This window comes from Schistocerca americana, chromosome 1 (genome assembly GCF_021461395.2).
Source record: "Schistocerca americana isolate TAMUIC-IGC-003095 chromosome 1, iqSchAmer2.1, whole genome shotgun sequence".
NCBI lineage: Eukaryota > Metazoa > Arthropoda > Insecta > Orthoptera > Acrididae > Schistocerca > Schistocerca americana.
In genome coordinates, this window is record NC_060119.1 from 1,116,103,660 (window position 1) to 1,116,122,215 (window position 18,556).

The 18,556-nt window shown below is 44.5% G+C and overlaps 1 protein-coding gene and 1 pseudogene across 4 annotated transcripts in view; both read left to right on the forward strand.

The window, feature by feature from the left end:
• Window positions 1-18,556, forward strand: part of LOC124618836 (PH and SEC7 domain-containing protein) — an 814,418-nt gene that overhangs the window by 132,474 nt on the left and 663,388 nt on the right. The gene's annotated exons all lie outside the window — the stretch shown is intronic.
• LOC124555279 lies at window positions 14,968-15,085 on the forward strand (annotated as a pseudogene).

Below are 18,556 nucleotides of genomic sequence, written 5' to 3' on the forward strand. Positions count from 1 at the left end.
GGCACCAATAAATTCTAAGTTCTGATGAAAGCTGACAGTCCTATCAGAAACATCGTGTTAACGATATTAACAAGCTCATTGCTGTTCGGGAGCCTAACTGAAAGAAGTTGATTTACATGTTTCATTGTATTTTTCAGATAGTTTTTGTTGCGACGAATGGCGTTCATGAGAGTGTACACGTTATTAAAAATGGTCACTGGAGGATCCAAGGTAAGGAGGCCCACCAAGGTATCCCAACTGGCCGTCCAAATGGAATTTTGAGAAATCGCAAGAAACCCAAACGAATGAACCACACACGTCTTGGACGCCTTTCAGTGAACACGGTATAATCATTCGGTCGATTTTATATACCTTAACATATATATCTCCTGATATGAGTTGTACAAGAAGTCAGCATAAATGTTTCATTGGCTCAGATACGGTGCTACTGGCCCAGAGATGAACTGGTGATCCAAGGAAAAGTTTGGTTGGTTTGAAGGGCATTACTTACAGCTGTGCTTGTTAATCTGTAGTTCAGCCAGTACGAACCAGATGGCATAAGGGTTTTTAAACTACGCGTTTGCCGTTGCGCACACGCTGCTGGTGGAAGAAGCTGATGTCGAGTTCGGCTTCGCTTGGCTTTTGCCAATAAAAGTGCTCCCGTTTCAGCGTACCACAGAACGAGTGGGTGCGTGAAGACAAATGTGGTCGTGGAATCTATGCGCGATGGCTTTGCAATAAAATGTCCATCCTAGGCGCTATTACTAAGTGCATCATAATAGTCCGTCGAAGGACGCCTTTTACAGTTTGCTTCTTTACTAAACATGTGACTGTGGTAACTAATCCTGGATACTACAGGATTAGGACATTTCTTACTGACGTACAACAAATGCTAAACGTTTTTCCGTAGACACAATTCCTCGTTTTTTTTCTCCGGTGCACCACAAGAAAGTAAATATAATTTTAAATTCATTTTTGCTTAATTGTCGCTAGAGACAGTGTACAAAAGCTACAATCAACTTGATTTTGGTGCTCTGCTCTTTCAAAACGTAAACACACATCCGATCTCCGTTTTGACATACCTAAAACAAAACAAAAAAAAGTTTTCGTTAACAACTGTAATAATATTCTCTGCACAAAATAACTGGAAACCTGAGAGCGTAATATTAAAGTGGAGAATGTAACTACAAAAACCCCACTGAAAGTAGTACACATTGCATAAAGTGGAAACGCTCACCAATTTTTCTTTGCAAGCAAAAAGGTAAGAAGAACAGCTACAATATCCAGAAGACTATCGGACATGGACTGAGCTGAGCCATGCTCGGTGATTGTTTCTTCTCGTCCAGCCAAGCAGGTTACAGGTAGTTTGCCGCCCTTCAGATAAATCTCAGCTCAGACATAGGCGCCGCCGACTTGTTTACATAGTGCAGCCCGTGGCGTGGCGTTGCGTGCGCGTGTTGACTGCGCCCAGCTGTCTGCACACCTGCGCTATTATGCGCTTCCTCGTGGCTCTCGCATTCCACCCAAGGCCGCGACCTCAGTCTGCTGGTGAGTGACGTCAGTGCCGCGTCAAATGCAGACCGCTTCAAGCCCGGCGTTAACTTTACATTGACGCTGAGGCACACCAGACGTGACTGGAACGGTCACCTATTGGCATCGTCCCGTCAAATGATGATAGCTTATAGCTTCTCCCTAGAGGGAAGCCACCGTCGCACCGCATGCTTCTCCCTAGAGGGAAGCCACCGTCGCACCGCATTACACTGCTCAGTATGAGGGGTAGATATTTTTTTTTGCAGGTACATGTCTGCAGTCGAGGTACGCATTGAAATTTCCGCGATCCGTACCGCAGTACAACTACAGCTACACCTACATCTGCATGTGCATGATTACTCTGCAATTCACAATTAAGAGCCTAGCAGAGGGTTCATCGAACCACCTTTAGATCACTTCTTTTCCATTCCACTCTCGAACAGCGAGCGGTAAAAACAAACACTTAAATCTTTCCGTGCGAACTCTTAATTCTCTTGTTTTTATGATGATTCTTTCTCCCTATGTATGTGGGCGCCAACAAAATATTTTCACACTCTTTGAAGTTGGTGAATGAAATTTCGTGATAAGGTATATTATATACGTGGCAGTCTCTCTCATATTTCGCGACAATGCAAAACGAGCTGCCCGTCCTGAACTTTTTCGATGTCCCCCATTACTCCTGTCTGATGCGGATCCCACATCGCACAGCAATACTCCAGAAGAGGGTGGACAAGCGTGGTGTAAGCAGTCTCCTCAGTACATCAGTTAAATTTTCTATTTTTTCTGTAGCCGGCCGCGGTGGCCCAGAGGTTGTAGGCGCTTCAGTCCGGAACCGCGCGCCTGCTACTGTCGCAGATTCGAATCCTGCCTCGAGCGTGGGTGTGTGTGATGTCCTTACGTTAGTTAAGTTTAAGTAGTTTCTAAGTCTAGGTGACTGATGACCTCAGATGACCCATAGTGCTTAGAGCCATTTGACCTATTTTTTTCTATGTGTTCTGCCAATAAATTGCAGCCCTTGCTTTGCTTTCCCTACAGAATGATCTATGTAACCGTTCCAATTTAAGTTATTCGTAATTGTAATCTCAGGTAGATCACGTCAAACAAATTGGGACAGCCCATTGACACAATGGGGTCTAGTGCGGTAATTCGTTTTCAGCAGCAGCGGAAATGCTAAGCTATATCAAATTAATGTAGACGGCTAAAGAAGTTTTGTAGATTGACTTGCACAGATGCAAGATTCTACTGTTGCCGAAAACGAAAAACCGCAAGATACACCACCATATCAGTGGGCTGCTCCATTTTGTTTTACGTCACCTAGCGGAGTGATACGGTACTGCGTCGCGCATATTCAGTGTGAATCTCGACTGCAGACATGTACTTATAAACAAATAATTAGTTTTACATTTTTATTTTTTCGTGGTAATTTGAATTTTCTTTGTGCTGAAGGAGTTGTGTGAGGTTTCATGCCTGGTTAATCCATCGCTTTACCGTGGTTGTTTCGTACAACGGCTGCTGGTCCCGGTTGTAGCCGGTAGCCTAACTGTTGTTATTCCTCTCTGTTACGGTATGTACTTTCTTTCTCTACGCGGCTTGCTTAGTTTATGCAGAACTAGTAGCGGAAGTGCGCAGAAATTTGATGTACCTGTTAAAAATATGCGAATTCGGTATCGTACGTTAAGGGGGACGTCGTCAACGTTTTACTATATCTACATTGGTTCACAAATTGCGTTCTCCGTGAAAAAATTTACCAGTATAACTTCCGGTTGGTCACGTAATCCCTCCAAAATTGATATTGGAACTAAGAGATTGGCTGCCGGATTTTTAGCTCCCATAGTCGATTTTAGTTCCATTTACACGTACGAGTCAAGGTTGGGCTCTCAGTTGGCGATTTCCTTCTTAGAATACTTGTTAACGTGACGAAGTAATTTTGTATAGCAGTGAAGAAAGAGTAGTACTATTGGACTCACCAGGAAGTTTTTAAGTTCCCTTTTCGAAACGAAGAGCTGCGTATTTTGACTTGGAAAGATGGAAAGAGATGTATAAATTTTGGTGTATTTTTTGAATTAGCAAAATCGAACTGATAGAGAACAACCCTGCATTCACTACGGCTGGCTAGTTTCTAAATTGCTATATCTCCAATCCTTATAACTGGCGATGTCTCGCGTACACAACAGTTGTAGGTGACAAAACATTCTTTAATTCTTCGTAACTTTCATAGCCATTCATGCTGTACAATTATAATGTACCACCAGTGATCCTATCGCACTTTTTTCCGCAATGTACGTCAACTACTTATTGAATAATTTCCTCCTCCTGCTTCTCACTGATATCCGCAAGGAATTCATACTACAGTGCTCAGAGCCGTTTGAACCATTTGAAGTGCCCACCGACAACACAGCTGCCTTCCGTACTCAACTGACAATCGCCTGGTTATTTTGATCCACGTGTTGTTGCGTAATTGAGGGAAGAAAGAAAATTCGTAATATATTTTTACTTTGTAGTAGATTCAACACACTACAGTGACATTTGTGCTTTAGTTACAGCTGCTTACGTGAAGGGGCATAGGTCCAGTCACAGTTGACGTCACGGAACGTGAAAACGTTCGTACTGCACAGTTCTTAAGATAGCAGCATTTACACAAAGAGCTAATGGAAAAAAAAATCCGTCGAGGATTCTCCGGAAATATTTTCGTTAATGTCGTCTGTTAACATCGGGAGTTACCTATGCTCACAGCGCCTCTCATGTTATAGTGGTGCATTTTATGTTCTTGTGTCTTCTTAATCATAATTTTATAATTGATGGTGCTTTTGTGATATGTTTGGAAGGTTGCATGAGGATATAACCTTTTCGCTTCTAGTATTCTCTCGCAAAAGAGACGCAATATCTGGAACAATTTTTTTTTAATACCTGGACATGGCAAAAGCTTATTCTCTCCATAAATTTCAATACACTTTATAAAAAGATTTTAGTGGCAACTGTTTCAACGTTGGAAAAATAAGTTATTTGGTGCTAGTCGGGACTTTGACGCTTAGCTCAAGACGTGTAGTCACACAGGCCACGCGAAAATGTTCGAAGTCTGCAGGAACGTGTAACTTTCAATGTTTCTAAGCTTGATGAAATCGTTAGTCGATGGATGATGAAAGATGTCTCTGATATAGATCGAGAAATAGACGAAAAGGATAACGATTTTACGCCAGTCAATGATCACAGTTCTGCTAGGGAATGATCATCCAGAGGAAGAGCTTCATAACTTACTGTGACGGGGACATTTCTGTTTCTCCGATACCATACTTACAGTAGTAGTTAAAATAAAATGCGCTCAGTTAAAATGCAGTGTGTTCTGAGTGGTGATTGGCCGTGCGGTTCTAGGCGCTACAGTCTGGAGCCGAGCGACCGTTCCGGTCGCAGTTTCGAATCCTGCCTCGGACATGGATGTGTGTGATGTCCTTAGGTTAGTTAGGTTTCATTAGTTCTAAGCTCTAGGCGACTGATAACCTCAGAAGTTAAGTCGCATAGTGCTCAGAGCCATTTGAACCATTTGAACTAAAAAACCAGGTTTGATGACTTTGTTTGATAAACAGTAAAATACTGCCGGCTTTATTTAGTGCAGCAGAATCAGCGAGGAATATTTAAACAACGCTTAAATAATTGTAAAAATAAATGCGTAGTATATTAAAAATTTCAAACGCAATGCGCCTTAATTCTCGGTTTGAATATAGGGGAGTAATAGACCACCACCTCGTAGTATACGTTACAGAAAAATCACGTCGTGAATTACGTGTAAACGCTGTCAATATTTCGACATTTAATGAGACGATCGGGCTATCGTAATCTCACATTTCCCGTCGAGCACTGATCTGAGCGACATACTGTCGTGTTGACTTCGCGCTTAGCGTGAACACACCTCTGTTAACGACGACGTTCTATTGTTAACGTCGGGTGGGAATCGAATTTGAAGTGTAGTCTCGATTTAGTTGTTTCGTGTTCGGGACAGCGGACTCGGGAGGGAGACTGTGGACGCCTTTGTTGGCGGCCGGGGGGAGCTAATGTTTGCAGCTGTAGTCGAGCGGCGCTTATTTAGCCGACAAATGTTTCCCTTATCGCGTCGGCCCGTGGCAGGTGTTTGCTTGTGTTGGCTAGCGACGATCGCCGGCCGGAGCTTTTGAAGCCGCAGCCGCAGCGGGCGCAATCGTCTGGCTGCTGCCGACCCATTTTCTATTTCTCGTGCGCCACGCGGGGACTCGCGACCCACTTGCTGTGTGCGTTTAATTGAGACAGTGGAGAAGGCCAGGCGCGGAGAGTAATGCACTTGTGGGGCTTCCGGCGCGGTAACCCAGTTATTGCTGCGCAATTCGATAAGGCTGCGGGGCGGGATGATGGGATGCCGGAGCAGTGCCGGCGCGTCTGCAGGTGGGGCGCCGGTGCCGCCCGCCCCCGCACAGTCGCAGACGGGCCACAGAGAAGAATTCATACAGAGACTCTGCTGTGACTGTTAAGAATATCATGTGTGCGTTAAACCCTGAGCTCGGTTTGCAGCGGTACGCCATTCCCCACTTCTGCATGCCTTCCTCTTCATTTCAGTGGATGCCACATCATTCATAAACTGCTTCGGTTTCCTTATTTCCAGACTGATGGTCTCGCTGGTAAATAAGTTCTTCCTCAGATTAAATGCAGTTTTGGCCTGATGGAAGGAGTATGTAGAGGGTCTATACAAGGGCGATGTTCTTAAGGACAATATTATAGAAATGGAAGAGAGTGTAGATGAAGATGAAATGGGAGATATGATACTGCGTGAAGACTTTGACAGAGCACTGAAAGACGTAAGTGGAAACAAGGCCACGGGAGTAGACAACATTCCATAAGAACTACTGACGGCCTTGGGAGAGACAGTCCTGACAAAACTCTACCATCTGGTGAGCAAGATTTATGAGACAGGCGAAATACCCTCAGACTTCAAGAAGAATGTAATTCCAATCCCAAAGAGAGCAGGTGTTGAGAGATGTGAAAATTACCGAACTATCCGTTTAATAAGCCACTGCTGCAAGATACTAACACGAATTCTTTACAGACGAATAGAAAAACTGGTAGAAGCCGACCTCGGGGAAGATCAGTTTGGATTTCGTAGAAATGTTGGAACACGTGAGGCAATACTGACCCTACCATTTATCTTAGAAAATAGATTAAGGAAAGGCAAACGTACGTTTCTAGCATTTGTAGACTTAGAGAAAGCTTTTGACAATGTTGATTGGAATACTCTCTTTCAAATTCTGAAGGTGGCAGGAGTAAAATACAGGAAGCGAAAAGCTATTTACAATTTGTACAGAAACCAGATAGCAGTTATAAGAGTCGAGGGGCATGAAAGAGAAGCAGTGGTTGGGAAGGGAGTGAGACAGGGTTGCAGCCTATCCCCGATGTTATTCAATCTGTATATTGAGCAGGCTGTAAAGGAAACAAAAGAAAAATTTGAAGTAGGAATTAAAATCCATGGAGAAGAAATAAAAACTTTGAGGTTCGCCGATGACGTTCTAATTTTGTCAGAAACAGCAAAGGACCTGGAAGAGCAGCTGTACGGAATGGACATTGTCTTGAAAGGAGGATATAAGATGATCATCAACAGAAGCAAAACGAGAAGAATGGCATGTAGTCGAATTAAATCGGGTGATGCTGAGGGAATTAGATTAGGAAATGAGACACTTAAAGGAGTAAATGAGTATTGCTATTTGGGGAGCAAAATAACTGATGATGGTCGAAGTAGAGAAGATATAAAATGTAGACTGGCAATCACAAGGAAAGCATTTCTGAAGAAGAGAAATTTGTTAACATCAAGTATAGATTTAAGTGTCAGGAAGTCGTTTCTGAAAGTATTTGTATGGAGTGTAGCCGTGTATGGAAGTGAAACATGGACGATAGTTTGGACAAGAATAGAATAGAAGCTTTCGAAATGTGGTGCTACAGAAGAATGCTGAAGATTAGATGGGTAGATCACATAACTAATGAGGAGGTATTGAATAGAATTGGGGAGAAGAGGAGTTTGTGGCACAACTTGACAAGAAGAAGGGACCGGTTGGTAGGACATGTTCTGGGGCATCGAGGGATCACAAATTTAGCATTGGAGGGCAGCGTGGAGGGTAAAAATCGTAGAGGGAGACCAAGAGATGAATACACTAAACAGATTGAGAAGGATGTAGGTTGCCGTAGGTACTGGGAGATGAAGAAGCTTGCACGGGATAGAGTAGCATGGAGAGCTGCATCAAACCAGTCTCTGGACTGAAGACCACAACAACAACACCACACTTACGGTTGCGAGAAACTTGTACTTCCTCAACTAGGAGTGTTGACTGTGGTGGTCCAGTGACACATGGCACTTTATAGACTTTGAGGAGGGCGTCCTTCGATATGTAGAAGAGAACCCGACGATGAGTGCTCGAAACATTGCCCGTGCCACGCTCACCTGTAGAGGGCGCAGGTCAGAGCTCATTCTCCTGGGCCAACAAGATATACAGGTCCCGCAAAGAACTTCTGACGTCATACTAGCAGGCTTGTCCGCCACAGTTCGCGAACGCTCGGCTCCGTGCAGGATCCACGGGAAATCATTATTTAATTGAAAAGATACCCACTACAGGTGTCAGTTTTTTCGTGTTCTATCGAGAACTTGTATGCATTTAAACGCGCAGTTAATAATTAGTAAACTCGTCTGAAATAGCTAGCCGGCCGAAGTGGCCGTGCGGTTAAAGTCGCTGCAGTCTGGAACCGCAAGACCGCTACGGTCGCAGGTTCGAATCCTGCCTCGGGCATGGATGTTTGTGATGTTCTTAGGTTAGTTAGGTTTAACTAGTTCTAAGTTCTAGGGGACTAATGACCTCAGCAGTTGAGTCCCATAGTGCTCAGAGCCATTTGAACCATTTTTTTTGAAATAGCTACTTGCTCCCCGCCGGAGAGGCTGCTGGCACTCGTAAGACCAGCAGCGTGATTTGCTGCGAGATACGCGGCACGGCCTGTCCTCCTCGTGGGTCTCGTCATTTTCTCCTCTGTGTGCATACCGTGAAGCGGGAGTTTTGATAATGACACCATCTTAAACCTGTTTTATATCAAAACGGTACATTGGTTATACTGGTTGTAACCAGTATAACGACAACTGCTACCTCGACTCCATAATGGATTATATTAAAACGGTACATTTCCGGACGAAGGTTCCTTGTCCAAACTTTATCTATTGACTCCCTTCTACAACTTCTAGAAACCTGTACTAGAAATTGGGAAAAAGCGTATATAACGCCATCGGCTGAAGCACGGGAGGTGCCATCGGCTGAAGCACGGGAGGTGTTTGCAGACAGCTGGCTGATAGTCTTATCTGTCGGCCGCTTCTGCTCTGTTGTCGCCGCCTGTTGCTAACGCGCTTCAGCTGGGCGCCTGAGACTGTCGACGTGCTGCTTCCCCTTCACTTGCCCTGTGTTCATCTCCTGATGAGGCCTGGAAAGACACAGTCAGCAGTCTTACGGTGATGTGTGAGTAACAGTAAAGCGCGTGGCATAGGTTGAGTTCTCTTATATTGTGTATAAAGTTTCCATCCCAGCCCATTCAGGGAAGTAGCGCAGAAGTAGCAGAGGGAAAGCGTTAACCCTTTAGGTGACGTACTCTTTGGGAATAGTAAGGAATTAAACTCTCAATTTATTGTTTATTTTTAGCTTCACTATGAGATACGGGCGGAGAAAATAATTGTACATGGCAGTTAAAGTGTATATCTTTACCTGCGTATTTAGTTCTTACTTGCTGATTAGCCAGCAGCTTGTCTCATCTTATTTTGAATCTCTAGACGGGAACGATACTTAGGGACTGTAGACTATTAGGATATTCTGCGCCCGAAAGTCATTTATCGAACTTGCCGAAGTAGGCTTTCGAGAAACTTGTGGCATCTTAGTACGTGCCAGCCAAGCTTGTGACCGTTGGTACTGCTCTTTTTGTATACCTCGATATTCCATGTTCTTCACCTGCTCCTGTGCTCTTCTAGCCGCCCTCAGTCTGTGGTAGAAGATTCACATTGTACCAGATTTATACTTCTCCTAAATGGTTCAAATAGCTCTAAGCACTATGAGACTTAACATCTGAGGTCGTCAGTCCCCTAGACTTAGAACTACCTAAACATAACTAACCTAAGGACATCGTACACATCCATGCCCGAGGCAGGATTCGAACCTGCGATCATAGCAGCAGCGCGGTTCCAGACTGAAGCGCCTAGAACCGCTCGGTCACAGCGGCCGGCTATACTTCTCCTCCTTCCCCTCGTTATCTGTTTCATTCGCGGATGGTGCGCGGGTAGAAACATTCTCCGCATACCTCTCCACATCCCGCAGTTTCTCTAATATTATCATCTTTGTCATTACGCGAAATGTATATTGGAGCAAGAAACATGTTTGTGGACTTCTTTTGCAACGTGGGCACACGTAATTGTGTGATACACAACATCTTTCTTGCAGCGTGTCTCCCACAGTAGTTCTCAATGTTACCCTCGCGCAAATAAACGAACCTATGACAGACTCTCAGTTCTTCGTTTGACCTTTTCCATCTCTTCCGTTCATTCAACTTCTTAAGGGTCTCAGACTGCGAACAGTATTTAACAGTTTGCCAATAGATATCTCTTCACCCTTCGTTAGGTTTCACCCAGTGAAACTGTCTGTCATCCCCACCATTAGCCAACCCGCTCCACCTTACCTCTTTCTGACAGACTATTCCTCGGTATTTGACGGCTACGATTGGTTTCATTATCTGTCTATACCACATTAACTGATAATAAAAGTTGATTGTCTAGAAGTGGAGGAAGAAATGGAACGAAACTTGACATGGTGAGGAATATTATGAGTGTAATTCAGTGGTTATAGGATCGTTGTACGAACAATGAAATAATTGCGCCCCTTCGGGCGTGGATGGATGCGCTGATTTGGTTGTTAAAGATGCGCAGCCAACATATTCTCTGCTGAGGTAAGTTGGCTCTTTATGTCCACGATATTGGTACTGGGACGAAGTTGCCGTCCGCGATGGTCCAGCACAAATTCTCTTGGGGACAGACCGGGTCTTCATGCTGGTCGAGGAGCACCTAAACGTCATGCAAGGAGTTCATATAGGTGCGCTCCGCCTGATGACAAGCCCTGTCCTATTGATAGATGGAAGGCCACCGGGTGCTGTAGCGCTCCTGCCGCGGATTGCAGGCGATCCCACAACTCACGCCCCGGGACCACTGGAACCGCAGCAGGGCGCAGTAGTCAGCGAGTAGTCCATCAGAGAGCGACGCCGGCGGCTGCGCCAAAATCTCAGTCGTCGCGCACAGCTGCGTGCACGGAGGAAGTCTTGAGTTCCGCTTTCGCGATCCAACCATGCAGCCAATCAGAGAGATGCATACTCCGTTCACCGTAAGAATAAATCTCATGTAACCATTACACGATGTATTCTTCCGCGGTTTCTGAAACGCCGTTGGACTTCATTTCACGTGGAGCGGAAGTCAGCTGTCACGTGTACAGGCAAGTAAGATAATGAGGATACGTTTTATGGCGTGCGTTACGCATACATCTACATCTACATACATACTCCGCAATCCACCATACGGTGCGTGGCGGAGGGTACCTCGTACCACAACTAGCATCTTCTCTCCCTGTTTCACTCCCAAACAGAACGAAGGAAAAATGACTGCCTATATGCCTCTGTACGAGCCCTAATCTCTCTTACCTTTGTGGTCTTTCCGCGAAATGTAAGTTGGCGGCAGTAAAATTGTACTGCAGTCAGCCTCAAATGCTGGTTCTCTAAATTTCGTCAGTAGCGATCCACGAAAAGAACGCCTCCTTTCCTCTAGAGACTCCCACCCGAGTTCCTGAAACATTTCCGTAACACACGCGTGATGATCAAACCTACCAGTAACAAATCTAGCCTCCTCTTAATTTCTGCTATGTCCTCCCTCAATCCGACCTGATAGGGATCCCAAACGCTCGAGCAGTACTCAAGAATAGGTCGTACTAGTGTTTTATAAGCGGTCTCCTTTACAGATGAACCACATCTTCCCAAAATTCTAACAATGAACCGAAGACGACCATCCGCCTTCCCCACAATTGCCATTACATGCTTGTCCCACTTCATATCGCTCTACAATGTTACGCCCAAATAATTAATCGACGCGACTGTATCAAGCGCTGCACTACTAATTGAGTATTCAAACAGAACGGGATTCTTTTTCCTGTTCATCTGCATTAATTTACATTTATCGATATTTAGAGTTAACTGCCATTCTTTATACCATTCACAAATCGTGTCCAAGTCATCTTGTCTCCTCCTACAGTCACTCAACGACGACACCTTCCCGTACACCACATCATCATCATCATCAGCAAACAGCCGCACATTGCTATCCACCCTATCCATAGATCATATATGTAGAGAGAAAACAACAGCAGACCTACCACACTTCCCTGGGGCACTCCAGATGATACCCTCACCTCCGATGAACACTAACCATTGAGGACAACGTACTGTGGGTTCTATTACTTAAGAAGTCTTCGAGCCATCCACATACTTGGGAAACAATCCCATATGCTCGTATCTTAGTTTGGAGTCTGCAATGGGGCACCGAGTCAAACGCGATCCGGAAGTCAAGGAATATGGCATCCGTCTGATACCCTTCATCCATGGTTCGCAAGACATCATGTGAAAAGAGGGCGAGTTGCGCTTCGCAGGAGCGATGCTTTCTAAAGCCGTGCTGATGCATGGACAGCAACTTCTCTGTCTCAAGGAAATTCATTATATTCGAACTGAGAATATGTACCGGCGCATTTAACTTGGACAGCACTGGCCAGGCAAGTGATCCAACTAACCTGCAGTGATGTAAACAGTTGCAGTAAAGACGTAAAACGAGAAGAGCAGAGAAATAATATAGCTTTGAATGTCATTCGGGAAGTAATATATGGCAAAACTGAGGCGATATGCTTCTTTGGTGACCGGACGGAAAACGTGACATGCTTTCGATCTTAGCTAACATAGTATTTTAATTAAAAACAAGGGTGATGAAAATTCCTGACTTTAACAACAGTATTTTTGTGCTTGACCTATGTATGGCGTAAAAGTGCACGGCTGATTTCCCATGTAGTTAAATATTGAAGCCATTGAAGGTATTACAGTCAGTCGTGTAGTAATCTCTGAACTCCTTCCCTATCGGATTCTGAGCAATACTACGTTGATAAAGAGGCGATCAGCAACAGAATTCCAAGCCACCAAAAAACCCACTTTTCCTCCTCTTCTTTTACGACGTGGTGGTGTGCGTTCGGCAGTGACGTGTCACTTCGTGCATTAGTTCAAGCACGCTTGGCAGCTTAAATGTCTTGTTATTTCTCGCGACAAATACCTTGACTTGGCTCCAGATAAGTTCTGTATGGTTCATATTGCAGTGTTACGGTGACAACCATAAAAATGTCGCATTTGTTCAGTGTGCTCGAAGGCGCGAAAATTGTTTTCCACGTTTCTACAACGTTTACCACTCTGCTCGTGTGAAACCACATCTGTCCTACAAAGCAATGGCCATATTCAACTATAAGAGTACTTGATTTTTCATTTTTCTCCAAAAAACTTGTGTAATGTTCTCCTAACTTTTATAAAACATCGATAATTAAGAATGTATATTTGCGATAAAACACCAGAATATTGCGTGCGATATGTAATTAGAAACTAGAAGACGTGCAATTGTCTTGAAAAGTAATGGTTAAGTATGCGTTAATTAACATATATTTGATGATTTTCATATTTAAATGATTTAGGTATTCAAGCAATGATTTAGGTATTCAAACCGCACAAAGAAAAAGTAAGGACCAAAACTTGTTTCGAACCGCCGGCCGACAGCATACATGACTGTCACTTTACAACACTACCGTCTACGCCACATATATAATTCCAATTTCCATCTTTGTAATAAATGTGTTTCTCGAAAAGCATCAGAGCTAGTTTTTCTCTGTAGCGTTTACAGAGACTGTGACTGTACACGATTTTAGAAATAAGAATTACGTAGCTAAAACATGATTAAGGAAAACATTGATGGCTGTTAGTACATCAGAATTTCTTACAGTTTCTTTTACAGTGACATAGTAATAAGATATCTAATACATAAGTTGGACCTACTTACAAGAGCGGAATAACACCAGTATACGAGAGCTACGACTGCTGACCAATCATCGCCTTTGTGTTTGTTTACATCAGGTTTTTTCTTATGATGAACGAAGTATAATACCTTCCACATCGAGGATCTAAATCTCGCGCCGGGGCAGCAGAAGGCAGCGACACCGCCTGCCCGGAACAGATGAACACAGAGCCGCCGCCCACCGCCGCTCTTCAACCAAGACGTCGCACACCCGGCGGCCGTAACAGCTCGGCGTATCTTGACTTTGTCATCGTTTCGGTCATTGTAGCTAGGAACATCAATTTTTTCATTACTCCTGCTCAGCACGGACTTGGCGTTCACGACGAGTGTGCTAAACAGTGTCTAGTTTGAACTTCAACTTTTGTTCTACCAGTTATGTGGCCCAGCAAGGGACTTAATTACTTTTTTTCCAGTTATTGACGTTTAGCAAGACTTCGTTCTTTATCTCTTCTCACCACAGTAAATTTGCTGAAGGAGTATTTAATTTCTATGGTTTTAATTGATTTAGTTTTGGAATTCGGCCTCCATAGCTGAGTGCTCAGCGCGGCCGAATGCCACGCAGGGGTTCAAAAATGGCTCTGAGCACTATGGGACTTACCATCTGTGGTCAGCAGTCCCCCTAGAACTTAGAACTACTTAAACCTAACTAACCTAAGGACATCACTCACATCCATGCCCGAGGCAAGATTCGAACCTGCGACCGTAGCAGTCGCGCGGTTCCGGACTGAGCGCCTAGAACCGCTAGACCACCGCGGCCGGCGCCACGCAGGGGCCCGGGCCCCGGGCCCGAGTTCGATTCCCAGCCGTGTCGGAGATTTTTGTCCGCTCTGGTGAACTGAGTGTTGTGTTGTCTTCATCTTCATTTCATCCTCATCGACAAGCAGATCGCTGAAGTGGCGTCAACCCAAAGGACTTTCACCAGGCGACAGGTCTACCCGACGGGAGGTCCTCGTCACACGACATTTAATTTCATTTCATTTTCGTTAGTTTTGGAAGACACTTCCAGAAGCATTTTTGTGTGTTGTTTGTTTAAGCTCATCAGCAGCTGCTGATGAACAAAAGATAGGCTACGGCAGGAGCAAACACTTTCATGTAATAAATGAAGTTAGGATAGGATTTATTTTATCGTACACTGTAAATAATAAACATAACAATGCATAATTTGATGGCAGAAAGCCGGAAACACATAGTGCTACGACTCAGTCACCAACAAAAACATAAGAATTAATGACATTATGCTTCTGGTTAAGCTGTGAACATATAGCAATAAACAGTGTAACATTTATATTTACTACAACGGCCTTGCCGCAGTGGATACACCGGTTCCCGTGAGATCACCGAAGTTAAGCGCTGTCGGGCGTGATCGGCACTTGGATGGGTGACCATTCTGGCCACCATGCGCTGTTGCCATTTTTCGGGGTGCACTCAGCCTCGTGATGCCAATTGAGGAGCTACTCGACCGAATAGTAGCGGCTTCGGTCAAGAATACCATAACGACCGGGAGAGTGGTGTGTTGACCCCACGCCCCTCCTATCCGCATCCTCCACTGAGGATGACACGGCGGTCGAGAGGTCCCGGTAGGCCACTCGTGGCCTGAAAACGGAGTGCTTTTCATTATATTTACTACGTAAATAACAAAACCGGCTAATTTCAAATGCAGTGACTCGGAGAATTGACAATGAAGTTAATTATAACTATGACGGCAGACTGATTTCTGAATAATGCACCTGAATTTTTTTTCTAGTTGGATTGCTCCATTTTCGGATTTCTATGATAAGCATGTGGATAGTGGTTTTATAAGGAGGTCTTATTGAAAAGATTTGTGATTTTCCGTCGCCGTTCCTGCAAGTATTGCAGTCCCAACTTTTCGCGTTGACCAGCAGTGCTGGGAAATGAACACTATTTCCCTATTAAGTATGGAAGTGGAAATAAAGTTCCATGCTTCTTGACAAATCGTAGGGGAACGATGCGGGAGACCCGCACCGCCGTACTAGGCAAGGCCCTAATGGAGGTGGTTTGCCGTTGTCTTCCTCCGATCGTAATGGGGATGAAAAATGATGATGATGATGAAGACACAAACAACACCCAGTCATCTCGGGGCAGGTGAAAATCCCTGACCCCGCTGGGAATCGAACCCTGGACTCCAGGCTCGGGAAGCGAGAATGCTACCGCGAGACCACGAGCTGCGGACCTGTTAAGTATAGTTGGAAAATAAACAGGATATGGTTGGGTTGCCGTGTTATTCGTTCGTGTCGCCGTCGGTCCTTTTTCCCATACCTGTTGCGCAGTGCGTTCCCCCAATTCAGCTACGTTCATAATTGAGCACTGAACACGACATCTTTCAGATAAACCCACAACCAACACGGATTAAAATCAGGTTACCTGAACGGCCATACTGTAGGGAAATGACGGCTGATAATTTCGGGAACGTCTCTGCAGCAGCGGCTTCACTGGCTGTGCCCTGTACGGAGGGGACGTCTCTCAGCAGGCCGGTGCAGCGTGTCGCGCAGCTTGCAGTGTACTCCCTGGTTTGAACCCAATCTAGAATCTGTGGGACTACCTCGATTGGACCTCTCGCTCCATGGGTCCTCACCCGAGAAACCTAAAGCAGCTGTCAATGGTTGGTGCAAATGGCTCTGAGCACTATGGGACTTAACATCTATGGTCATCAGTCCCCTAGAACTTAGAACTACTTAAACCTAACTAACCAAAGACAGCACACAACACCCAGTCATCACGAGGCAGAGAAAATCCCTGTCCCCGACGGGAATCAAACCCGGGAACCCGGGCAGCTGTCAATGGCAGTGGAGTCGGCATAACGGTGGTGCTGACATTTTTATATACAAATCGGCTGTTCTCCCGTCATTCAGTAAGACACGAATGAATGCTCCTAATTTAGTGTACCCCTCAACTTTTGCCTACACAGTTTTCCTGTATTACACGCTATCTGCAGTTCCGTCGTCTCCTTCAGTTCTTTGATGTCTTGTCATCTTTTACAAGTGTCCGCGGCTGAACAGCGAACTGAATGCGAGACGGAGTCAGTTACGTGAGCGTGTGGAAATACGGTTTCTCAAGGATAATAGTGTAAATATGCCAGTGGAGTGCGAAGTCGAAGCCACTTGAATGTTAGCTTCAATGTATAGAAGAGGAATTGAATTTGAAAGGATACCAACCAATCGGATAAAATGCTTTTGGGTATTAGGCAGTACCATTATAAAATACTGAAACAATTAAACTGACGTTTCAGCTGCCTTTCCAGCGCTCGTTTTCAGAGGGACAAAACTGTAGTATAGTCGCCTACGCACTTACACATCACACACAGCTCGAAATGGACTGCATAAAAGCAAAGAAATACACCACACAAAAAGCAGAAGAAATAGAGCGAAACAGCGTGGCACTTTGCAGAAAATAAGATATCGTGCACTTAGGAAAAACATTCCAGGTTTGAATGTACTACGCACACAGTAGAGTGAGGTCTTCAGGGAGATATTCTCGGTGTCAGTCGTTGGTAAGCGACTCTAGAAAGTTCTACAAACGTTGTTCTCCTCCACAGTAATACATTTTGAGTCTGTTTCGCCTAGCCGTCGTGAATTCTTAATAATCAGACCGCTTTCTGCTTCTCGCGCAGTAAAGCACCAGCTTCTTCTGCCATGTGTTGCACGTCATTTGCAATTCCTAGAACCTGTCTCATACAGGATACTAATAAACAGACACACTTTCAGTCCTTAACGAGGATATTCTCAAAGATTCAGAACATTTCATTAAAATAAAAATACAGATCTTAAATTTACAAAACTGCAGATTCGCTAAATCCACCTCTACAGATCATGAGTGAAATAGTCGCAAAGAATGTGGAATAAGTCACAATTATGAAACATATTTTTATTTAAAAATTTTACTACAAGACGTGTCACAAACAGGTAAATGTATATGCAGTGTCTGTAATACAAGATCCAACTTCAAAATGCTGTAGAAAGAGAATTACTACTGAGAATTGACGTCGAATTTGAACAAATTACTGATCCAGGGGGAAACGTCGTGGAACAAAATAAATTAGCTGAAATTTGACCAATAGACAGCGCTGGAAGCGTCAGAATATGCACTCCAACAGACGCGCGGCAGCAGACGGCTGTAACTCAGCTTGGGTACAAGACGCCCAATACAAGAATCTCCATCAAGGATTGCACGTTGTTCTTTTACAAGAACGGTGACTGTGCGCCAGTAAGTGTCCGAAGAAAATGATTTTAAAACCCGAAAAGACTTTTTTTCCCTTGAGAATCCCAACTTCCCTGTCCTTTTTTCTGGAAGGCAGCGCCATCTTCCAGAAGGGCGACTCAGAACTGGGTTGACAATTGCTGAACGTCTCCAGTGTCTCTCTTTGGAACTGCAACTTCCTCCACTGTCACCCCTCTGGTCAGGGAGACATCACATCTACCCACATGGCTTGTGTCCCGACATCGGATTTGCCTCAGTCCCCTTTTGTCCAAAGGCCGTTGCAGCATCCCTGAATATGGAAGTTAGTAGGAATATAAAAAAAGGGAGGAAGGTTTATCTGTTTAGCAAGAGTAATAGAAGGCAGATTTCAGACTACCTAACAGATCAAAACGAAAATTTCTGTTCCGACACTGACAATGTTGAGTGTTTATGGAAAAAGTTCAAGGCAATCGTAAAATGCGTTTTAGACAGGTACGTGCCGAGTAAAACTGTGATGGACGGGAAAGACCCACCGTGGTACAACAACAAAGTTAGGAAACTACTGCGAAAGCAAAGAGAGCTTCACTCTAAGTTTAAACGCAGCCAAAACCTCTCAGACAAACAGAAGCTAAACGATGTCAAAGTTGGCGTAAGGAGGGCTATGCGTGAAGCGTTCAGTGAATTCGA